Source organism: Hydra vulgaris, chromosome 01 (assembly GCF_038396675.1).
Source record: "Hydra vulgaris chromosome 01, alternate assembly HydraT2T_AEP".
Classification (NCBI taxonomy): Eukaryota; Metazoa; Cnidaria; class Hydrozoa; order Anthoathecata; family Hydridae; genus Hydra; species Hydra vulgaris.
Window position 1 is genome coordinate 61,565,587 of NC_088920.1, and position 27,226 is coordinate 61,592,812.

The 27,226-nt window shown below is 26.8% G+C and overlaps 1 long non-coding RNA gene across 1 annotated transcript in view; it reads right to left on the bottom strand.

Moving 5' to 3' along the window:
• LOC136075498 (uncharacterized) overlaps positions 1 to 17,944 on the bottom strand; it is a 36,785-nt gene extending 18,841 nt beyond the window's left edge. Inside the window, exon 1 of the long non-coding RNA XR_010635984.1 lies at positions 17,837 to 17,944. This is a non-coding gene — a long non-coding RNA (uncharacterized LOC136075498). The remainder of the gene's footprint in view (positions 1 to 17,836) is intronic.
• Positions 17,945 to 27,226: the final 9,282 nt, after the last annotated feature.

A 27,226-nucleotide genomic window follows, 5' to 3' on the forward strand; every position in this document is an offset into this window, starting at 1 on the left:
ATGAATGAAAAAAAATGAGAAAATGTTCTTAATTACATACATTAATTTTAAATGGTTAAATAAAAACTTCATTCGTTAGCGACGTTGAAAAAGCAAAATGATTGCATATTTTATATCTCATTTGTATCATTTTATATCTTTCATTCATTTTTATTTAAAATCATTTTATAAACTGTTAATGTTATTTAGTTGATAATAATGTTAATGCTTCTCGCTGGCAGATGCTAAACTAATATTTAATAAAATCATGACAATCGTTTTATGAAATACTGTCAAAATTATTTATGTTACTTAAAGCGAAATTTTATACTACATTATATATATTTTTAAGATTTTAATATACAAAAAAAAAGCAAACGCGAATTTAGTAATTTTAAATTTATATAAATATTAAAGTTAACTTCTCAGTCACTCAGCATCAACCGAACAAAGAGTCTTTAAAATAGAGAATATAAGAACCTCGAAAATTTCAAATACGAACTTTTTTTTTTCCGGAGTCTTAACTAATTGAAATCTAAAAAATTCATCACAGAAGGGCTTGGTGTGCGGCTCTTAGTCGATAATTTGTAAGTTTTGTTGACTACGGATAAATTAAACTAAAAATAAAAAATAAAGATATTTTTTCATTGCAATTGGCAGCAAAGGTAAAATGTAAAAGCAAAAGGTAAAAAAAAAAGAAAAATAAATAAAACGATATAAAGAAAATATAAAGAAAATGTAGGAATAAAAAAATGTTCTTAGTTAATATTATATTATTATTAAAACAATATTAAAATAAGAACTTCAATCATTTATGAAAAAAGCAGTTATGGATTTCACCGCCAATGAAATTAGTTGGATTTCACCGCCAATGAAATAAAATGGATTTGGATTTGGACATGGATTTCACCGCCAATGAAATAAAATGAAATAAGTTTTGATAAGTGAAGCAAAAAAAATTAATAGTTTACGTCATTTATAATACTCACTAACGAAGCGATTTAAAGTAGCGTACAAACGATAAAATTATTTTAGAAGCTTTTTTCAAAGATTTACATTTTATGAAATTTTGGTATATGCATTTTCAAAGGTATCCTGATAATTTATAAACGTTATATAACTCTTTTTTTTTCCAACCGGTCAACCTTGACCGGGAAGAATTCGTTTTGAGAGGTCAAAATAGCAATTTCAGTCATTTCGGGCGGTCAGTGACCGTTGACCGCCCGTTATTTTCCACGCTGATACTTATTACCTATTCTTAATATAAAACTACATAAAGATATTGATTGTCAAAATGTTTTAAAAACGTTTTAATATCTTTGGTTTTAAAATTTATGACTTAAAATCGTAAAAAGATCTTTGAAATAAGAGGTAAGTATTTATCGATTTGAAGTAACGCAAATAAAGTGTTTCTAAAACTTAAACTGAAAAAAATGTTTTTAAAATGTATTTTAACAATCAACTATTATTTATACATTTTATGTAAAAAAAAAAATCAAAAAAAATCTAGGGAGATGGGGGGCGGTGTGGGGGCCTCCCGTGGGAGGGGAGGGCATCTTCCTTGGCCCATGACTATAAATATCCTAAACTAGTCAATAAATAACACTATTTGATGTTTTATTCAAATAAATGTTTTACAAAATATTTTAATTGCTTTTGTTACAAAATTTAAATTTTTCTAAAAAGACACCATTTTTAAATGCAAATTTTGATCACGTATTAGAGAGACAATTAATGAATCTAATTTTTTTCAGTAGACCTAAGATGAAATAATGATATACAATTAAACTTTTTATTCGGGATTTTGGGCCACAGTCTTTATTTTACCTCCAAAAATCACTAATTTACAAGTCAATAATTTTGAACAAAATTGGACAAATGAGGCATTTCTTGAGATAATCGAGTCTTGAGGGTGCTTTTTTTGGATTCCTCAAGTTAAAATCTATTAGAGTACCAAATTTTAGGAAACTTCCCCAAGCCATTATGAAGATACTGTATGTCAAAGTTGCTTTGTAGTCACTTCAGAAAATCACTAAAATGCTGAGTCAGCATTATTTCAAGTGACGATATCTCTGGAACCCATTGGTATTTTTAACTAAAATTTTCGCAGTTACTATTTTTTTGATATGGACTGCAAGTGGTGTAAAAATAAACAAATTCTGAGACGTAAGGGTGTCGAAAATTATTTTTTTTGGATGATTTCATATATTTTTATCCTACAGTAACAATATCAGATTTAGAACATAGTGCAAGAGATAAAGAAAATTTTATTCAAATTGTAAACATTTTGAATAGTATTTTTTTTGTTTTGTTTTTTGAAAACAATTTTCAAAGTAAAAATATTCTATTGCAAAAATTAAACCAGTGATTATTGCAAATGTTAGACCAAAAACTAAATTAATTAATTGTTAATTCGAGCCCTGATAGCTAAGGGAAAAGTTTCAATCTAGAAAAAAACAAGCTGTCAATAAATGTTGCAATTCTGATGTTCAAGATTAATCTGATCTCAATTCAGGAGCAGATCCAGGCTGTAGCAAATGTAGCAATTGTTACAGTCAGCTCAGTTTTTTTTTATCTTTTTATTTTTTACATACATTTTTTTTTGCAAAAGAGAAAAATAACTTAAATAAGATTCGGAGGTTACAAGTAATCAAAATGCGGTGCTTCAAAAATTTATTCAAAATTGTATCTAAGTTGACTATGTTATGGAAATATTTCATTCGGAAAAATGAAATGCTTTCTTGAAAAACCCATGTTTTTAACAGGTTTTGTCTCACATGCCCATAAATTTTTGAAAGAATGTCAAACATTTTGCAGCGTATCAACTTAAATTGAACTGGGAGTTGAATAAAATAGCAAACCGACTGTGGCAACTGTAGCAAAAGTCAATTTATCATATTTTGAAACAACTCTATACATACCCCTGATAATATATTATATATTGAGGCTATTTAGGTGCAATCTTTTTATTAAAAAGATTGCACCTAAATAAGTTTTACACAGTGACTTAAAGTCATCAAGCAAGAACCTGTAGCAAAAAAAGAAATTGTGTAGTTAAGACAGAAATTTTGTTAAATATCTACTCTCCATTTATAAAACTTTTTTTAATAAAGTAGGTAGCAAACATTAAATGAAAAGGTTTTATAATTATAAAGACTAAATTAAATAACACCGTCTGTTGGTTTCTTTATTTAGTCTATTATGAAAATGGTGAAATTTGTTTATGTTTATGAAAAATGGTGAAATGTGTTTATTGCTGTTCTACAAGTTATTTATCATTGAAAAAGTCAAATGATTTAAAAAAAATTTATAGATTTCCCAGAGACAAAGAGAAGAAAACACGTTGGATAAAATGTTTACCTAATGCAAGTTTTAAAACGTCTAGCAACACTTTATTATATGATCTGATTGACATCAAAACTTCAAAAAGGTTAAAAATAACATTTTGCACAATTTTCCTCTCAGATAGATTTTTAGTTTATTCTAAAATTGCAAGAAACTTTCTACTACTTTTTTTTTATTTGGAAATTTCTACTAGGAACTACTATTCTCTCTGACAAGGTGTATGTTACAAAAATGTTATTGCATCAGGAAGTTGTTGTTTTGGGAAAACCATTGATATAAATTCTCTTTCGAAAAGTGTCTTAGATGTTATGATAACTTGTAATAAAAGTTACATGTTTGATGGTCCTAACTTTCTTTTGAAAATGTTGTGGAAACCTGTAAACAAATAAACTCCTAATTTTTGTTACAGAACTGCTTGAAACAGAATTTAGAAATTTAAGAAAAGTATCTTTAAACATATTTTTTAAGTGTTCTTTGAAACCAAAGAAGCCTCTTGTTTACATATATTTTGAAATTAAGATTTGCTTAACCAATATGAAATTTTGACAGTATGTTTTATTTTTTTAAACTTTGGTCAATATTCAAAATCATTTGAAATAGGTGGATTAAAAAGTCTTTTTGACAATACTGTTCAATGGCTTTTCTTCAATTTGATTAAAGATAAAGTTTGTTTGACTTCCATATTTAATACTTTTATGCTTTACTGCATTACTTTATTGAAATTGAGTGTTATCATCACAATATACTTTCCTATATTCATTTATAAAAACCACTGAAAACTTTCTACACCAAAATCAAACAAAGTACTATGTTGTTTTAAATAAAGATTGACCATATTAAGTTTGTCTTGTTATGTTGACATTTATTTATTGACACTTTTGTTTTTATTATTTGCTGATATTTGTTGATTGTATCGTTGTTAATTGTAATATGCCTGAAGTTTGCTGTTTTGAGATTTTAAAAGCATTCCTTATTTATTTAAAGCAATATATTTTTATTGAAAAGTTTAGTTACTTTATTCTATTTTTTATTTGATTTGAAACCTGTTTCTTTTTTTCATTATTTGACAAAAAGTTTATTGTAATGAAGTAATGAAGTTTATTATTAAGAATATGAACATATTTATAAATTGCTTTTATAAATTTATATAAATCGTTACAGTGTCTATTTTAATTTTCAGATATTTTAATAAGTAACCATTAAATAAAGCATAATGTGTTTTAAAACAAACTTTAATTAAATAAAAAAATTGAATTTTAAACAAATTTAGATTAAATTTGTCATTTTCATTTTCAAATATCAACCTCCAATTTTTTTGCAGACCAAAACATCTTAACAACCATAAATATTCTGTTGATTTAAATATATAGATAAATTTATATGATAATGTTTTGTGTATTATTTGACATAAATACATTGACTGGGAATAGGAATACCGAGAACTAAATGTAAATACATCAAATGAGAATAAGGTTTCATTCAGGGTTTTAGCCATGATTAAAAGTCATAAGAGACAAGTAAACTATCATTTTGTTAAAAAGTATTCAGTTTAACTAGATGGTTTTAACGTCGCGTAAATAAAGTAACATTCCTCTGCTCTAAACGGATGAAAGAAGAAATCAGTGGTAGAAGACCTCACGTATCACTATAAGCCACTGTACATTAAAGGCTGGCATGATTGGTGTGTGATATCTTTTCCCCACCACCTATCAATGAATTTTATTTCATTATGTCTACAAATTTAGCTCTTTTAGATCAGCAAATCGGCATATGTAGATCATATAGTTCAGTCAACAAACTTGGACATTTAGTACGGTCGACAAATGTGAAAAGCGAGGACCTTTTTTTTTTTTCGACAAAAAAATATTTATGGCATTTTTGCTACAGTCAATAAAAATTCTGGATCTGCTCTTGGCATTTATAGCAGATTGTTAAAAAATAAATAAAAAAGCAAAGTTTATTATCAACTGTCAAACATCTGATGAGTGTGTGAAGGCTACAATAACTAGTGCTGCCTAAAATGTTTAAATAAATTAGTAAAAATTAGTAAAAGTAACAACTAAATATTTCTTTGAAATAATTTGCTACTGAAAAAATAAAATGATTTATTTCATAGAAAAATTGGTAAAACTTTTGCACAACTTTATTTTTAAGTTTGTATTATTAATACTATTTATTTGTAAATGTATTACATTAATTCTACTTTTTCATTACATTAATTATTTCTACTTTTTTCTACTCAATTTTATATCAAACCTGTTAACTTATACAAATATATATTTTGTTGAATAAAGTAAAAGATTATTTTTATAAATAAAGGTTAAAAAAAAATTTCAAAGGCTAATTTGTTTTGATTGAAAACCTAAAATTATTAACATGTAAACGAATGCAGAATATTATTATGTTTTTTAATTCAAAAATGCAAACTTATGGTAAAGTTATCTGTTCAAAGGTAAAAAAATGCCTCATCTAAAATATATTGCTAAAGCTATATATAATTAAAATAATTGTATTGCTATTAATTAATTAGTATAATCATAATTATAATAATTAAGTACAAAATATTCAATAAAAAAAGTTCAATAAAAGACATTTATATTTTAAATAATAATATTCAATTAATGAACCCCCAAACTGAACCAAATAACTTTTTAAAACAGTTAAAAAATTTTTAGAAATAAGTATTCCATTTAAATATTTTGAACATCCTAATTGGTTTTCTTTGAAACTTATTTTTTTTAGAAAACCATTTTAAAAGAATTTTGAAAAATTAAAACTTGCATTGTTTTTCATAATTTTAACCTTTATAATTGCACCACTTTATTTTTTAAATTCTTCAATTAATTATTTGCAGAAGCATTAACCCTTAAAAAATTGAGGTTCCATATGCACTGAGCGAGTATATTTGCATCTTGTTTTAATTTAGTTTGCTGCTCAACACAATTACTTTCACAAATAAATACGCAACCATAAAAGATATGCACACAGCAAGCACAACATCTCAAAGCATGTTATGCAGTGAAAAGTTTAAGTAACAACTTATTTTAAGATTTTATAAACCATTTTTTCACTAAAATTTTATTTGTGTATGAGTGTGTTTATTACTTCTAAAATTTATTATTAAATTACTTATAAAATTTACAAAAAATCGATTACAAATGCTCTGGTCTAAACATTTAAAACTAGGTGCAGGTTTATCAGGTCTTTGCTTAAGGTAAAATTTGGGTGGATCCAGGGGTGGTATTTGACTTAAATAACTTCCAGGTAAGTTCTACACTCAAAAACTTTGAATGTTTATACTTATTTCACATAACAATATTTTGCTAAAATTTTTGCTGATTGAAATTTAGTGTCAAAAAAATACCCAAATGTTACTTAACTCAAATACCAAAAAAGTTATTTTTGGTAAGAGGTAGATAAAGTATAAAATGTTTGTAGAGAGTAACGAAAATGATGAATTTGATGCATTTTCTGCAGAACCAGCATGTTTGAGTAAAACAAATTATGCAACACAACACAAAAACTAACTAAATTTGCCACTGTAGAGAACGGAGCATTTGCCAGAATCAAAAAGTCTACAGTTACTCTTGTATATTCTAATATTCTAATATCAGTACTGGTGTACTGATATAAGAATATTTTCCAAGAGTGAAATGCTTAGACATTGCTAGTGTCAACAAGCTGCAGCTCTTATAAAAGAAAATTATATTCCCTCAAAATCTATTGTTCATTGAAACAATAAGCCATGGTCAAAGATAACTGGCAATGTCACTAAAAAATGTCAATCAGTTACCAATCCTGCTCTCTCAATTACAAATCCTTCTTAATCACTTGTCAATGGCTAAACTTAATTAGTAATTACTAAACTTCTGGGAGTTCCAAAGTAGGGCTTCCAGTTAGAACTTTTTTTAAAAAGTTCGAACCTGAACATGTTCGAACTACTGCGGAAAAAAGTTCGAATTATTTCGAACTTTATTTTAGTAATGTTAAAACACATAAAAGTAAAACAAAGTATGCATAAAAGTATTTATTTGTTTATCATCATTAATTAGGACAAAAGTAAATCAATGAGTACTTTTCATATTTTGCTTTAAAAAAGTTAGTGTGTCTAAAGTTTTGTCATTTAAAGAACTTCTTATTTTAGTAGCAAAAAGTCCAAGATTAGAAAAAGCTCTCTCAGCTTCTACAGATATAGGAGAAATTGTTTGAAGAGCTTTGAAAAGTAAATCTAAATACTTCAGCCTAGCTTTGCTAGCTTCAAAAATCAGCATTTCCTTTTGAACAAGGTTTGTTCCAATTTCCTGATTTAATAGTACTGCTCCATCTTGTCCTTAAATCACAAATCGAAGCTTTTTCTTTTCCAAACTTTTCAATTACTTTATTTATTTCATTTATTTGAACTCTGTAATTTTTTTTTTTTTAATTTAGAAATTTTAACAATCTATTTTATGGGTTTAACCATGGTATTTCTTTAACAATTAAAAATATGTAACGCACATAACTATTTTAACTTTAAAATATAAAAGTAATGTTCTAAATCATTTGTTTACATATTCCATTTGTGAATTAAACTTTAAAAGTGTTGCTTTTAAAGTTTAAAACTTAAAAACTTTTTTTAAAACTTTAAAAGTGTTACTTTTAAAAAAAAAGTATTACACAATAAAAATTAAGAGTAACGAAAACTGTCTAAAAAGTCACAGTTTAAAAAAGATTTCAGTTTAACTGTTAAAAAATTATAATAAAGAACCTAATTTTAATATATATATATACATGTTCGAACTTTTAGAGAAAAAAGTTCGAACCTGAACCTCTTTAAAAATGGCAAAAGTTCAAATGTTTGAACCTGAACATGTTCGAACTGGAAGCCCTGTTCTAAAGTACAAGCAACTGCTGATGCAGTTCATGAACACGTAAAGTCTTGAAAGTGTAAACCAATGGTCATCCACATGTGCTTTAACACAACAGCTTCCAATACTGGAGGGCTTAATAGAGCTTACACTAAAAAACTAATCATTGAAAACAAAATTATTAATCACAAGAAATAAATTCATCTTTAAATTAAAAGCTCAGGAATTACAAGGAATTCAACATTTTAATTGGTTTGTCATTTTTGTTTATCGCCAGTCATGATTTTTATGTGGACTCTAGTTGATACATCTAAAAATGACATTTTGTTAATGCAGCGTTTGCATGACCACTATAATGGTGTTTTGTTCAACCAGATTAAAAATTATACTGACTTTATCTTGGTTGCCGAATCTAGAACTGAAAGCTCTTGCTTTATTAGTTTTTTCCATTTTTGTCTCACAAAGAAAAAACTAATTTTGTTTGCACAATACTATCAGATCATGGTCCACACCTGAGAAAAACACAACCTCAAAATTTTGCCAAATTGAGTGCTTCTAAAAAATTTACTAAATATCCAATACTTATGTAAGTTTTCTTGATGTAGTTGTTGTAGCCTGGTCATATATTCCTTCTTTTTAAGTAGCAAAATTTTTTTTAAATCTGGTTTGCGAAAATTCTGCTAAGCAGGCCTCAGCATTACATTTCTGCTAAAATGTTGTATCATGGCATTGATATAAGATTTCAATGAAACCATCACCAAGAACATATTTATTAATCCTTGTCTTAAGTACTATGTTTAAGTAGTATGGATTAAAAATGATGTTGCCCTATCTTGGTACCTGAATCTAGAATTGGCAGCTCTTATTTTTTTTTTTCATCTTCTTTGTCTCACAAAGAAAAGATCAATTGTGATGGCACAATAGGTCATTCCAGCTTAATTCAATTTATGTTCGACACCATACCACCTCAGATTTTGATGCTTTTTGAAATACAAACTTGAAATAATAAAAAAAAACTTCACTCTAAAATTTAGTGTCTGACTCCTTACGGTTTCAGAGAAATTTGACACTCAGTCCAAATCTCTTTTTTTATTGTTTTTTTCAGCGTCATTTATTTTTTAAGCTAATTACATAACACAATTAGCTTTAACTGATGAAATACTTGCTCAATAGCGTTGAAAATTTGTACCTAACTATTTTTTTAGGGAGAGGAACAAAATGTTAATGATTAAAGTTAATGTTTAGTGCAGTTCAATTAAAAAAGATCACAAACTTATTGATATGCTTATTTGTAGTAAGGCTAATAAAGAACTGCATGATACATTGTTGCCCTTTGTGTCCAGAAAATTCAATATTAAAACATTATCTTGAAAATAAGTTTTACTCTCAAGAAAATATTGTTTAAGATGATGGTTATTGTATAGATTACAAACAATGACAACAAAGACAACAGACTAATCTGAGCTAGTAAGTCTAACAGAAATCACAAGTAGCTTCATTATTACTCTAATAAATAAGTTACAAAAACTAATGTTCATTCTTACATTGCAAAAAAACAAGCTGTTTTTTTAAGGAATTTAAAAAATTAGTTAAGTAGTACTGAGGTCATTGTCCTTTGTGATTTCTCAGAAAATTATGAGTTTGTTGTACAAGACAAGTACAAATTTTTCACTGCAACAAAATTCAAGCAACATTGAATCCAACAGTAGTTTATTATAAAGTAAAAGTCCTCAAATGTGATTCAATGTGTTTCATCTCAGATGATTTACTGCATGATGTAGATATGGTATATCATGTGATGAAGTTAACAATTGAACATATTAAAAGCAATATTTCTCATCAAACAGAAACTGCTCATTACTTTTCAGATGGGTGTATAATGACCAATACAAAAACTGCAAACACTTCGTAAATATAAGCCACTATGAATAAGATTTTGCTATGAAATATAAATAGTCTTTCTTTGCAACAAGTCACGGTAAATCTCGCTTTGATGGATTGGTGGGACTGTAAAAAAACTTACTTCAATTGCTAGGCTAGCTTTCATTGAGCAACAATAAACTATATACTTACAGCAACTCTTTCCAGGAAACGAAAACGATTTTTCGTCTTGTATGTCCATGCATGAGTATTTTATATTTGGCAACTTGGTCATGGCTGTTAGCAAATTTCAAAAAATAAAGAAAGCAAAACTAACAAAATAAAAAAATTAATTAAATTAAAAAAAAAATTAATAATTTAAATAATTTGTGTACTGTTTTTATTTTTGTTTCTTTAGAGTGGTTGTTATTTTTAGCAACAAAATTGGATAAGGCAAAGTAAAAAAAAAAAAACAGTTTTAATTTGACATTAAAAAGAATGATTTTCCTGTATTTCATTTGTTTCTTTTATTAAGGAGGAAAGCGAAAATATCTATCTGTTTGTAAAATATGTTTGTATAATTTTAATGTAACAAGAATATATTCTCTTTATATGAAAACGTCTATGTAATCTATGCGCATGCTTTTATGTATAACTTTTTTAAATATGTAACTATATTTATTTCCTCCTCATAATATAAATGTTTAGCTTATTTGGATAAGGTGATGAAAACTTTGTAAACTTTGTACACGGAATGTCTGTGGTTCGAATCCCACCACTTCTCAATTTTTTTTTGTTTTTCTACTCGCCTTTTTGGTCTACTTTGTTGTTGGTGAAATATACGTAAACAATTATTAAAAATTATTATTATTAATTGCATTACAGTTAATGATAATTATCATAAATAATTGTTAACCAATAACAAAGTAGATCAAAAGGGAGGGGGTGGGTAGAATTAAATGCACAGAGCTGATGTAAAAAAAAAATGGTATACAAAATTATAAAGCCCTAAAAGATTGGGGATAAAAATTGTACAGAAATAGACATACATAAACAATTATGTGAAAAATGTGTAGGCAAGGCAAGGCCTAATTGAAGCTTAAAAACTATGTATATGTATGTGTATGCCTTACTTAGAAAAAACTGAAAGGCTTAAATGGTATAAGAGATCTGAATGTGAAGAGATGTGTATCATTCAAAAATATACAACAAAAAGATTTTTTATATACAAAAAAAAAAAGATAAATGGTTACAAAGCAAATATATGACCAGCGATATTTTAAAGAAAAATAATTTAAAAAATGAATAGTGGTGGGATTCAAACCACAGACATTCGTAGTTTTTAAGAATGTGATGCAGTTTTTATCAGGATAAGTATTTTGATTAAATATTATTTAATATACTTATTTTTAATATTATAATATTTCATTATATTTAATTTGTAGTAATTGTATTTAATATGTAGGTCAGGGCTTGAATTAAGCATATCGTGATCACGAATCACGATTGCTTTTCAAACCTTCGCGGTTAATTTTTTCTTAAAAAATTTTTTTCACAATTTGTTTGCTTTTTTTTATTAATTTTTTTTTCTTTTCTAATTTAGAATTTTTCTTAAAAGTAATGTTTTTGTCTAACTTTTTTATTATCTTTGCTATCTTTTATTATTATCTGTGCTAAACTTACCTTTTGAATAGAAGTATGATCTTTGCTCTCTTGCGCAGAAATTTTATTCAACATAAAATGCTTTATATTTAATTTGAATTTAAATTACTTTAAAGTAATTTAAATTACTTTTGAACTTAAATTACTTTTGAATTTAAATTACTTTATATCTTGCATGGAAGCCAATATTATTTTAAAGTTATATTTAGTTTGATTTACTGAATGGAGACACTACAGAAAAAAAACGAAGTACCTCACAGTAATTTTACCTTTAAACTAAATCAAAACCGAACTACTAAATTTACTTAATATACTCAACTCACAAAAATTAGCCATATAAATGTTTTTTATCTTATATGCAGGGCCGCCCAGAGGGGGTACTGGGTACATTTTACATAGGCACATGGACAAAGGGGGCATATGCAACCCTCAATAAAAGATTTTATTTAAATTTTTAATAACCATCAAAAGCACAACTCCTTGGAGAAATTTAAAACAGAATCTAAAAGACTCTTATTAAAATTAAAATTTATTACAACAGACTTCAAATATTTATTATTCTAAATTTAATTCAAAATAGAAAAAACAAAAAAACATTGCTATTGCCACTAAATGAATCTTATTAAAAATTAATATAGAAAATGTGTATGCATTAATATATATGTATGTTTGTATTACTTTTATCTTAAATAGTAGAAATATACTATAGTTTCACGTTTATTTAAAGACATTTTTAGCATTTTGCAAAATTTATATGTATTTATAACGGAATTTGTATAAATTGGCTTTTATATAAACACAGATAATATATAAACGGGGCTTAATGATGAGACAGATTATGTCTTCTTCTTACTCCAGTCTAAATTTATATATGTAGTATGTATTTATTGTAAACTTATCAAACGGTAAACTTCCAAACAGGCAAATTATCTCAAATGGCAAAAAAAGGAAGATTATTTGCATAATTTTAAGCAAAAAATTTAAAACTAAATAAAAGACTTTTTTCTCTGTAAGATATTTTGTAAAATTTTTAAAATTTTATAACATGAAATGAAATTGAAACTTAGGTTAAGTTAAATGGAAAATTCACAATTTCTATTTTTTCGGCGTGGAAGGACTGATTGCAATCGCTCCAATTTAAATGTAGTTAAAATTTGAACTACATAATACTTATTCGAACAAAAAACTTGTTTTAAAACATTATCAATGTTATTTTACATAAATCAGTTAAGTTACTCTCATTCCAACACTTTTCAAATATTCTTTCTCAATACATTCATGCCAATTAATTTGATGTTGTGAAATTGCATTTAATTCTTTTTCTCTTTAATTCCTTTGAGAATTAAATTCTATATAAAAAAGTTTTTTATTTGTTTTGATTTTTCGAAACAAATGAAAAACTTTTTCATTTTATTTAAAAATAAAAAATACACATCTTAGAGTAAACGCGATCTAGTCATATAAAATGGACACCTCAAAATCCGGAACTTTTTCTTAGAGATTTTACAAACAAAAAAGTTCCTGCCTCTGATCTGACAACCAATGGATAGTAAAAGAGCGTTTTCTGAAGGTAGAAAATCTGGAGAAAAAAAAAGGATTTTAACATTGCGAAGCTGATTATAGACGCTTTGGATCAAAGTCGAATTGATTTAAAGAACTGTAGAGGCCAGGGTTATAACAACAGGGCTAATATGTGAGGTGTACACAAAGGAGTGCAGGCCATCATTCTCAAGAAAAATCATTAAGCTTTGTTCATGCCTTACAGTGCCCATAGTCACAATCTAGCCGGTGTTCATTCTGCAGAATCCTCTACTGAAATCAAGAACTATTTTTGCAACATCCAATCATTGTATAATCTTTTTAGTAGTAGCCCCATGCACTGGAATAATTTGACTGAGGCAACTGGGCAGTCCCTTCACCAATCGTCCCAAACAAGATGGAGTGCATGCATAGAGACTGTCTAACCATTGTCGAAACAACCAAAAGAAATACTGAAGTTCTTGAAACTTCTTGAAGAACTTGATTTAGAAGATCATCAACTGACTTTAGTTAAGACATTCAAAAAGTGGATTGAATTATTTGAATTCATTGTCTTGACTTCTTTCTGATTCAAGGTTCTCCTATGTGTCAACGATGTCTGGCTCCTTCAATCAGAAAGCATTTCTTTGGATGACAAGACAAAGTTTTTGAAGACTCTAATCGATTCTTCTTGACCCCAAATCCTCCAAGAAACAAAACTGTTTGCATCTGGGTTAACTTCGTTCGGGTTTCAAAATGATTTTGTTAAGAAGAGGACAAGGAAAAGGAAAACACTTCACTGTGATTCAATAAACACAGCCTACTTCCATGCAGACGAATCAAAGGATTTGGAGGTGAACGTATTTAATGTTGCTCTTGAAATGCTGCTCCAGCAGATAAGATACAGAATAGATACAGATATGTTTTTGTTCATATGGTGTTTTCCATCACCTTCTAGTAATGAAGAAAAACTCAGTGAAGTCAGAAAGAAAAATGCTAAGTCCTGGCAAATCTCTACGTAAATGATGTAAAAGAAGAGGAGTTGATTGAAGAAATATTCAATCAACTCCTCTTCTTTTACAAAAAAAAAATAAAATCTTTCTACTATCAAGTTGCTCTCAGAATCTCTAGAAAGGTTTATATTTAATATTTGCTTCAATCTGCATTTTGCTTCTCATTTTTAATACAATCCCGGTTTCAGTGGCTGAAGCAGAACGCTTTTTCAGTAAGCTTGCTCTTATCAAATCAAAATTGCGATCAACAATTACTGAAGAACGCCCTATTAATCTAATAGTATTAGTGTCATCTATAGTTTCCCAAAAAAGAAAACCCGTAAAGTGAAATTAGTGTGATCTGACTAGTCTTAATAATTAACATTTTATTGATGAAATAAATAATTCCATTAATTTTAAATTGTATTTGTATTTTCGTTTTATCATATATAACCAAGTTCAAATATAGAGTGTTTATGTGCAGTGAGTTTTCATTAAATTTTAATGTGATAATAAGCATACGGATGATAAACAGTGAAATTCATGCTTAATTCAATATATACAGGAATCCAAAGAAAACAAAAATTTGACCCTGGGCACCACAAAGTCTCTGTGCGGGCTTTCTTATATGTTGTTAACACATAATATAAGCTTCAAACTAAAAATTAGTTTAACAAGAAATCTTGAATAAAATATAAAAAACGCAATACCATTTTTTTATACTATACTCAAAGCGATATAAAGATCAAACATTATTTATAAATATGCAAGTTGTTTTTAAGAATTTTAATTAAAAAGAAATCTATTTGAACAAAAAAACTTAAGTCTTTTAAAATTCTCTTATTCAAATATATTTGTGATTGAAATTGAAAAAAAAAATTAGAAAAATGTAAAAGAGTTTTAACGCTCAATAATTATAAAATTAATTAAGCGGCGTCCGTATTACCCATTCTATAATACCCAGCATAGCGAGAATCATTGGGAAAAGTTAAGCATATATCTAGTTACAATAACAATATCAAACTTAGAACATAGTGTAAGTGAGGAAGAAAGATTTATTTAAATCGTAAACATTTTGAATAGTTAATTATATTTTGTTTCTTAACAATAGTTTTAAAAGTAGAAACATTCTACCAGTAGAAACATTAAACCAGTGATTGCAAAAGCTAAAATAAAAATTGAATTATAAAAAATGTAAATTAAAATTGATTAAAAAAATTATTTTTTTAATCAATTTTAGGAAAATCATTCTTTTTAATGTCGACTTAAAACTGCTATATTTTTTTGCTTTGACTTATCCAATTTCGTTGCTGAAAATAACAACCACTCTAAAGAAACAAAAATAAAAACAGTATACAAATCATTTAAATTATTAATTTTTGTTTTCTATTTAAATTTTTTTTAATTTCTTATTTTCTTAGTTTTGCTTTCTTTGTTTTTGAAACTTGGTTTTTTCCGCAATGCCTAATATAATAAAACTTGCAAACTGCCATTACCAAGTTGTCTAAAATAAAATATTCTTGTGTGGACATACAAGACAAAAAATCACACACATTTCCCAGGAAGGCTTGTACAGCATCTGCGATGCTTTTATTTTTGCCAAAATGAAATCATAGAAATTAGTTTTTGTTATATATCTAAGGAGTGAAACATGATAATCCAAAGTGAAATGGAGCAAAGATTTTCAACTACAAAAATATTACCAGGCACTTGCAGCTATCACAATTTCATTCCAATAAGTAACACAGATATTGGAACTAAAGTTGTTTCTGAACAAATAGAGTATTTGTTTTTTTTTAATTTTTAAACTGGTGAGATTATTAAAGAATGTTTGTTTAATATAAGCATTGAAGTGTTAGTATGTTTGATATATAATAACAATACATGGATTGGACTAGCTGAGGATATTGATAAGTTAAATTTATGCATCCATTTTACCCTTTAAGGTCTTGTTGTTGGCCTTCTAAAGGATGGTGTGTGCTGGGTTCCATCAACAAACTTATTCTTAATGATTAATATTACAACAACTGTCACAGGAAGACAATACAAAATCACCAAATTAACCACCAAAGTGTTAAAAAAAGCTGACCAAACTTAAAATTAGAGAACTAATTTTTTATGAAACTGTTGAAGATTGTTAATTCTTATTGTCTTTAATTTTTCTCATTACAATTTAATTATTTTCATGGTTTATTTTTCAAATTTTGAATTTTTAGGGGTTTAATATTAAAAAACTTTGATCTAAAAAGAAATCTGATTTAAAAAAGAAAACCTTGGCATTATTTTGTATTGGGGTGTTTGTATCATAAAGAACATTAGTTATGATTGTTCTATATTTAACATATAGAACAATCATATCTTTTAAGCATCTTAAGATAAATATTTTTTTGTGAGTAAATTTTCATATGGAGCTTAAATTTTTTAGTGTTTTATCCACCATTTTTGAGTTCCTCTACCTAAAAATTAGTTAAGTACAAATTTTCATTACTATTGAACAAGTATTTCATACGTAAAAGCTAGTTGTGTTATGCAATTAGCATTGTATCATAGCATTGATACAGCATTACAATGAAACTATCGCCAAGAACTAACTGAGATAATTTTTGCCTCAAGTAGTTTAAAGGTGTATGAATAATTTTGCAAAGTAAAACTGCAAACTGCTAGCTAAAATTTGAAACATACACATTATCTACTTAAATATTTATCAATTAATAATCAAGCAAACTAAAATTAAAAAACAACAATAACAACAACAACAACAACAACAACAAAAAAACATGTTAATAACTCAGTTATTTTAAGAAAGAATTTGCTCTTCCATTTTTCCTAATTAATTATTCACAATTTACCGTCAAACTTTTCACTTTCAAATATGGTTAATTACGCATGTGAAACCTTCTTAATTTTAGTTAATAACTCTAATTAGAATTAATTAATTGAATCATCAATAGCTTTGATTTCCAAAACAGCTGAATTTACTAGATCTAGATTGTATGTTTTCAAAGAATTAGAGGATTCAGGTTTAGGGCTTTTAAGGTTATTTTAACTTTAAAAAAGGGACAATAAAATACATATTATCTTAACTTAATTTATGAATAGATAAATATTTTTTTATTATTTATAACAAAACTACAATAACCTTATCAAATCATTAATATAGATACATATTTGTGTTCTTAAATTCCACTGTATCAAAATATCTTGAAAAATTATCCTTTTAGAATCCTCAATCGCAGGGCCCCTAGGTCATGGCCTAGTGTGTCCTGCAAAGTGCATAGCCAGATTTTACTTTGTGTTTAGTCTTAGTCAGTGTCAAATATCCTATTTTATGAGTCCTGCCTTTTATAAAATGGCATAATGCTGGTAATACAACAATATTTTTGCGATTACAAGCAAAGTTCATCTGTCAAGCTTTGTGTTTCAATGTTATAGGTTTGAGAAAAAAGAGAAAAATTCTTCTTTTACAGTAATGCAGTCTAAGTAAGGTAAACAAAAATATCTATAAAACTTTTACAATATTTAACAGAAAATAGAATCTTCAGAAGGTGATTTTAGAATCAATAATAATCAAAAGTTTCTCTTAATGAGAACTTTCTTAACTTCAAAGTACCATAAAATTAAATTTTGAAATACCTTTCCGACATTATTAATAGTAGCAGTGGTCGGTCGAGGTCTCAGCAGTTCAGGAGAGCTTCTAGAATTTTGTGCCATATATTTTAATAATCTAAATTAAAAAAATAATATTTAAATTAAAAAACTTAGCAAAACTTTGGTGGAATTCATCTTAATACTGTCACATAGCAAAAATATTAAACTATATAAGGGTCAAACCCAAAATTATATATATTGCTTCATTTTTAAATTTAAATTTAAAATTTTTAAATTTAAATATTTGTTAAATTTTTTTTAGCACTTGCATGATCTTAAAATAATTTTTTTAATAAAATGTTTTTAGGAGGATTCAAATCCATAAGGATAAGAATATTTCAATAATCACTCATGAGTCATTTTGGAGAATTAAACCTAATTTTTAAAAACATTTTCCAGCTATTATCTGATTAAGCAGAGAGTAAAAAAAAACATGAGTTTGAAAGAAAGTATAAAGTCAAAGATTTAGACTAATTTTTCTGGTTCTGGTTTACAGTATCATAAAGAAAAAAAAATCATTTAAAATATTTTTGTTTATATATCATAAAATTTCATTTTAAGAAAAGATACTTATTTAACTAAACAATATATTTAATTATTTAAGGTTATAAGCTTTATTTAACTCAACTAAAATATATACTTAGGTCTACAATATGTATAAGAGATATATTTTTATTTATTTTTTCCAACATATATATCATTTATAGTAGAAATTATATGTTTTGGAAAAAATTAAAAAAATTAAAATCACCTATCATTTATTATTTTTCTAAGTATAGTTTATATCAAATGAATAGTTACATATATATATATATATATATATATATATATATATATATATATATATATATATATATATATATATATATATATATATATATATATATATATATATATATATATATATATATATATATATATATATATATATATATATATATATATATATATATATATATATATATATATATATATATATATATATATATATATATATATATATATATATATATATATATATATATATATATATATAATTAATAAAAATTTTTTTTAATTTATTTATTTTTTTTGGATAGTTTTCGTTTAAAATATCCCTTTTTGGGATATTTTAACCCGGTTTAATCTGTTACAAAGTTGATTACAATTTGTATTCTATCAAGCCGTATTCAACGTAGTTAAGGCGCATTAGTAAAATTTAAATCGAAATTTTTTATAAAAATCTCATCTTTGACAATTTATAACTTAGGTTTTATATGAAATTTTTTTTTTTCAATACAACTTCTGCTTGTGTTTTAAAGTTTTCCTTTAAGTTTTTTTTTAGTTTATGCAGAATTTTGGAATTTTATAAGGTCTCTTTTTGAACTTTTTGTACAGAGTACAAGAGTAAAAGTTTTACATGACCGGGGCAAATAAAAAAATGTAGTTGTCTTATCAACTTCTTATTCTTCTATAAACTTATTTTGAACTCAGGGTTTTGCTTAGTCGGTTTGCTTTAAATTGCATTAAATAAAACTAAAAACATCCTTAATTTGGACATGATTAAAGATCAATAGAGCTAGAATTTTCTCAAAGTGTCTATAAATTTCTTAAAATTAAAAAAATAGAATTTTTCAAAAGAGTCTATAAATTTCTAAAAAATAGAACTTTTCCAAAGAGTCTATAAATTTATTAAATAACATGTTTTTTTACTCAAAAATATCACGTTCTCTACTTAATAAAAGTAAACAAACAAATTATATGCTTGTAGTTATAGCTCTTTTTCTTTTATTCCCTTGAGGAATATTCTATTGTCTAAATGTCAACCGTAAAAATTAAAATAGAGCAAAGTCCTGACTTAAAAATGCATTCAAGAACTTGAGATTTTACAGGTATGGAAACAAAAGCTAAAGTTTAGGATTCCATAATATACCGTAATTATATTATGTTAAATTATTAAACTCAAATTCTTGATAGCAGTGGCGGATTAAGGTTTAGCGTCGTGGGGAAAGGAGGGGGGCTAAAGAATGAGTAGAGGGCGACAAGGGTGGCACATTAACTCCTAGAAACGTTTTTTTTTTTAAATTACTTTTGTGATAAATATATTATATTGATGCTTTTATGTGCCTTTCACCATAACTATTAAGTCTAAGAACGTCATAACGTAACGTCTAAGACACTAAACAATCTTAAATTTAAGTTTTCAAAGTTTCCTTTGGTTAACAATTATCGTTAAAAAAAAAAAAAACTTTTAATAATATTGCAATAGTTTGGTTATTAAAAGTATATTTACACTATATATATTACTGAGAGCATGCATTAAGAAAGAAATTTACTTTCCTGTTAGGTTCTACATATTTTTTCTGCGAGATATAAATTTCGGCGGGTACATAACGTTCGTTGGTCGTCTTAAGAACATCTAAGAATAAAAGGTGTCGTTAAGACGTCTTACGGACGCCTGTGACCACTAGGTGGAAGAAAAATAATTTTTTTATATTTTAAAGTCAATGCTGTCAGCAAGCTCACATTTAATAAAACATTCTTGCCAATCCAAAAAGATATTGTTTTATCTTAATCCAAGATAGTTTTGATCTTTAGTCTACTAAAACTTCTCTTAAGCAGATGTAAAAGAAAAGACTTTGTAGATTTTGTAGAGTATAGACAAATCAGGAAACATGATGTCATCTATTTTTTGATTAAGAATAGATTTATGACTTTTTTTAGTAGTTAAGTCATCATTGCTGGAGATATTGTTCCATACACATCTTTGAAAGTAGGTTCGGTGCGAGTAGGTTTTAATTGGGAAGGGGATATCATACGAGTTTTTGTAGGGGCAGCTTGCCCTACCCCCCTCCCTCATTTACGCTCCATGCTGAATTCGCCATTGCTTGATAAGCATATTATAATTTAAACAAATTTTAAAAGATTACTCGTAGTCTACAGTAAGATTTTTGGTGTTTTCCCTATATCATATTATCCAAACATTTATCTTGCAGATCCAGTATTTTACGTAAATATCTTGATTGTTTAAATTAATAACCTATTGATGGGAACTTCTTGAAAAGCAGCTTAACTACATTAAGTAGCCGTTTCTACTTCGTGTAATTCCGTGTAATTCGAGGTTAAACTCGGAGCTTGGAACTTTATACATTTTGTCACCTGAGAATTGGTTTGTTGAAAACCCAATTTTTAATGAAAATAAGTTGTTGTTGCAAAACTTCATTTTAAGATATGCTTGTTCAATATCTACTTTAAAATATATAGAATCGCAACTGCTCATCAAAACTTTTAGATCTTTATTTTTTCAAAATCTTAAAAAAGAAAATGTTTTATTAAAAATCCGGATATTGAACAAACCAATCCCTTAATCGAATGCGTGTGAAATTATTTTTTTAATTAAGTTTGTGAAAATATTAATATAAAAATGTTAGTATTAAAAAACATGCCAACAAAGTCAGTTATTTTAAAATACTGCATATCCCGCCTTAAAATGAAAAAAAATTTGCCCTTAATATACCCTTAGCCTTTAAGGGAACCTTAAGGGTCCCTTAATGGTTTAGGGTATATTAAGGGCAAATTTTCTTCGATTTTTTTTTATCAATATAAATTTATAATAGCTTATCTTAATTTTTTGATAAATTTTAGTTTATATTGATCAGTTTTAAACATTAGGGTTTGTTTAGGGCAAATCCTAATAAGGATTCGGTTACGACAAAATCAGGGCTAGCCCGTAGTCGACTTGAATTTTACGGATTGAAAACATTTAACGGAATGATTTTTGTAAACGCATTGTTTTTATAGGCATTTTTTTGTCTATCATGGCGCGGTAATTGCCAAAAAGTTTTAATTTAATAATAAAAAAATAGTTTAATAAAAAAGATCTAATTTGTCAAACGTAGCATGGTAATTGTTCATCCTTATTCTTCCAGTTAAATTGGTAAGGGTATCTATACTCTATCTAATATCATTGTAACTGGTGTGAAGATCGTAAATAAATGTATTTGGGGCATTCCACGTCAAGTGGAACCATCCATCCGACATCACCGACTCGGATTTTGATGAAAATTGGCTCACATGTTGGGCATATGGACAAAAGAAAAAATGTAAATTTTTTTAACTCAAGTCAATTATTTCCTGAGATATGACCTTTCAAAGTTTTGACCTTTTCACTTGACCTTGGTTATTTAAAATGTCATAACTTTTTTGCTATTAATAATAGCAAAAAAATTATGACAAAAGTTATGAAAAGTTTATAATAGTATTATACTTAGGAAGTTGATTTTGGTGGCAAGCAGAAGCTCTTGCACAGACGAACAACTGTTTCCATACAAAAAAGTGATAAGTGGCAAAGGTCATAATTTTTTTTTACGCATTGCTTTTTCTATTGTGGATGTCCCATGAAAAAATCTTTTTGGGATTCCCAACTTTGGGATTAATATTTAAGTATAAGTAGCGTTCAAAAATCTTTTCTTCAATATTGTGGATTCGACTTGCCAATCATTTGCAGTGAGGTATTCAAAGGAAATTCTATGGATACTTTTTTTGACAAACATATATAATTGATAAGTGCTCATTATTAGGCCATGATATGGACGTTGTAAGCTTGCTTTTGCAGTTTCACGTTTAAAAATTCCTCCAACTCCATCACAAGGGCCCTTACCACTTACTTACTTGAGGCAAAGAAATGCCATTCGGCTAAAATACTAAAGTCCTCTTTGTGATAGTACAGATTTATTAAATTCTTGCAGTTTTTGTATTGTACTGCACAGCCATCACTAAAATATGTTATTTTTAATAATTCAAATTTCACTTTTAAAAAAATTATCAGTTTACGCTGAAAAAGATGAACTGCAATTGTGTCATGAGTATTACATTCCAAAAGCAGCGCATAACTTCCATGACATAAATTTCCTTCATATTTATAATAAAAAACAAAAGGATGTAAAGTTGCTTGATTATTTGTCCAATGATATCCCTGTGCTAGTTGATTTTCCTGATTCTAAAAGTCTAAACCATATGTTTACGTTAACTGCATATCTTATAGTTTTTTTAATGCACAAATTTTATTTCTATTTGTTTTTGACTGATGTTGTATGCTGTTACTTAATTTATTTTACACTAACACTGTTACTGTCCGACAATATGGACCTGTGTGTCATTTAGAACCTATACATGTAGGGTGTAAATACATGTACAAATAGGGTGTAAATGTACATGTACATTTAGAACATGTACATGTAAATGTAGGGAACATATACATTTAAGGTTGCCACTCAAATTTGAAAATGATTCCATGACTTTTCCATGATTTTTCGTGATAAATTAGTAGGGTAAAACATCCATTGCTTGCCTTGCGCTAGTGATTGTCACTAAATAACATGCAGACCAAAAATTCAATGAAGTTCTAAAGTCTGAAAAAAATTCAGATGATCCCATTGGATATGGAAAAATCCATTCAACTTCAAATTGAGAGTTTTCTAAAGCCTCAAATGCTTTTTATTTCTTTTATTTTTTTAATTAAACGTTACTTTCTTATCTTTCATTGCATTGATAAACTTTTCTTTACAAATCAATGATTTGCAAAATCTTTCAGAAACAAATCGAACTGCGTAAAAAAGTTGTTTTTGTTTTTGCAAAATTCATTGACTTCATATCCTTTGATTGCAAGACTTCTCGTTCTTATATCAAAAAAGTACTTAAAAATGCTAAAATTAAAGCATTTCATAAGAAGACCTAGGAGAAGCTTAAATGGTGAAGTTAAAGGAATTCGACGATCAATGAAGTTGGTTAAAATAAAGGCCAGTAAAGGTATGTGCATAATTGAAGACGATGAAACATATTGCAAGGCACATTTTTATATATACATATATATATATATATATATATATATATATATATATATATATATATATATATATATATATATATATATATATATATATATACATATATATATATATATATATATATATACATACATATAAATATATATATATACATATATATATATATATATATATATATATATATATATATATATATATATACATATATATATATATACATGTATATATATATATATATATACATGTATATATATATATATACATGTATATATATATATATATATATATATATATATATATATATACATATATAAGTTATATATACATGTATATATACATATATATATATATATATATATATATATATATATATATACATATATATATATATATATATATATATATATATATATATACATATATATATATATATATATATATATATATATATATATATATATATATATATATATATATATATATATATATATATATATACATGTATACATGTATATATATATATATAAATATACATTTTTAAGTTGTATAGGCAAAAGTTCTATAATGGAAGTCTATCATATTTAAAACCAAACAATTATATTTATATTATTGTAACCTTTTAATACTATTAATACTTTTAATTTATACTTTTAATACTATTTAATTGTTTTATTCTAATATTAGAATTTTTTTTTAACTTTTCGTGTCGTTTTAAAGTGTTTTGTGTTTTTTTAAAGTTTCGTGGTCGACGGTGCGGAAGGCTGGAGTAAAGACTCACCCTTTTATATATCAGAAGCTGCGCTGATATATTCGCGATATACTCATATGTTCGTGAGATCTAAAATCACATATTTTGTTAATTAATCTGTTTTTAAAGCCGTATTGATATTAACTTAAAAATTTTCAGCTTATTTAATGTTAGTAGTGTTTGCTATATGTTATTTTTTGAGTGTTTGATAAAAATGTGCTGAAAATATTGAGATTGGTATACAACTGTAATAAAAGTAAATATTAATAAAATCTTTTTTATTATTAATTTATCTCGAACAATTCCTGTTCTAAATGACGAGTTTCGCTTTTTTTTTAAAAAAAAGCTATTCTGATTTAGGGCGAAGAACGTCAAAAAAAAAATTACAATATAAGAAATTTAACTATAAAATACTATCATACTTTCATCGTTTGAATAACGCCTGGTAACGTTCATACAAAACGTCTATAATGGAAAATATATTTTGTATTTATAATGTTGTAAATATAGTTTGGGCTGAAGTTTAAATTAGTTTTAGCCTGTTAAGTGTTTGTAATTATGGCTTTTTTTCTGAAAACTCAATAAAGTTTTCAGCGGGACGGAAACAATTCAAATAAGATCCAATTTTTATTTTGCAGTCAGTAGTGATTTTGCTTTTTCTTAAAATGATGCATGATTTTTGGAAGTCTGGAGAAGAAATAAAATAAAAATATATAAAAAAAAAGATATAAAATGACAATGCTGTTGAATATTTTTTTGAGGATGATTCAGATTTCGATGAGGAAATTCTAAAAAATCCAATTCTAAACAGTAATTGGAAAAAAAAATTATGTAAATTTGTCGTACTTCAGAAGTTTCAATAAGATATGATATTTCACGAGTAGCAATGCCAGCTGTGGTAACATCTTTTCTGTTAGACCTTATTAAAGCGAAGTATTTGACACCTGGTATTTCATATAGATTTGAGTCTGATGGAAGATACCTTACTTATTACGCTCCTACTAAAAGTCATAATACCAAACAAACCAGTCAAAGAAGCAGCATTTGTTTTTTACAATTGGATGGTTCCAAGAGAAATTTACGAGTCCTTAGAAGTTGTAGGAGGGGGTTCTACAAACTCCATAACAGGTTCAGGAAAATATGGAGGTTTGCTGTCAAATCCCGAACAATTAGTTAGAAGGAAGTTAATCTGGTCCATTTGAATGCTGCATTATAATAAATTATCATCGAGGCATATAATTGTTTAACTGGTTCCCCTAAAGTTATTGACATAAAAAGACTTAAAACTTTTGAACCTATAGAGCAAAACCTGTTTGAAATTCCCGAAAAAGTTTTCAAAACAATATCGACAGATACAGCTCTCTGTTATAATTTGGTACAATGTTTGTCCACCGGCAAGACCAACATTGTTCTAAAGCAGAGTGTTGAAATATTTGCCAGAGCAGATGGCTTACCACAGCAGAAGTTATTATTTCGCTTTTTTTGAGTGATCACATGTTTACTAGTGACGTTCTTTGAAAGTTTCTTTTAAATAGGTCGTTAAATAGGTAGCTCAAGTATATTTCCACATGTGGTTTGAAATCAAAGTAAAACACAATACTGTAAATGATTCAGATCACATGCTAACACTGTTGCGACTGCTGGAAAGACAAGATAATTGAGTTCATAATATTGCCACACAATACGTTCTTAACTTAGCTTTTTTTGCCAACTTGGAATCCCTGATTTTAACTCTTTTTTCAAGCTCTGTTGAAGAATTGAGAACATTTCCCGTCAAGAAAATTAAAGATATAAGTAAAATCGGGCAGTTTGGAGACACAGTTGTAAAATCACAAAAAGTGTTTTGCTTAATACAGAAGCTCTATCAAAGAACTAATAGATTGGGAGAAGGAAATAATACATATGATCCCTACATATGATCTTGATAAATATCTGGTTACTCGTTTTGAAGCTCTATATTTTTCTCTTCACACTTAATCTTGTAAACGAGCTGTAAAACAGGTTACTGAAGCAGCAGTTTTTGTTTGTGGTTTTGAAAAGAGAGACGGTTTTGTGAGAGTAAGAGTAAATAACAGAAAAGCTTTACCTGAGCTTTATTCAAAAAATGATTTCAGTTACCTTTTTGAACAAAATTATAAACAAAAAAGTTGTTAAAGATAAGTACGCTTTAAACAACAAATTTTTTAACTTTTTTTTTTAAAGTATATCATTTGCGTAATACATTGCGCTAATGCTAATACATAAGACAATTTTAAAACTTTGACTTAATATTTGTGTTCATCTATTTAGAAAAGTGTAAAGCTTAAATAAAAGCTACTGACAATATTAAATTTTTATGTCTAAATTAACACTGGATTGCTTTTTTGATTTTAAGCTAAAAAAAAAAGCGAAGAAAACTGTCAAATCAAAGAATTTTGAGTAAAAAGTTATTTAAATGCTCTTTATCCCGTTAAGATTTGTTTTTCAAAAGAAAAAATTAGTCACGGTTAATAAAATAAGGTAATACTTTAATTGGAATTTATACAGTTTTAGATTTCAATAAATTAAAAAGTATAACTCTTTCCCCCTTGCGCTAATGTCTAAATTAACAATTTTATAGGTAATCTCGCATAGGTAAAAAATGTTTTTTTCAATTTTTTTTCCCAAGTTACTATTCACATACAGTGGCTTCATTAAAATGATCCACATGAATTGAAAATTTTGAAAGCATGATGTACCCTAATATTTAAGGGTGTTGTGGTTTATCCTCCTCCGGCTAATTGCCATATAGAGGCCACATAACCGGGCTAGCGAAAACAAGTT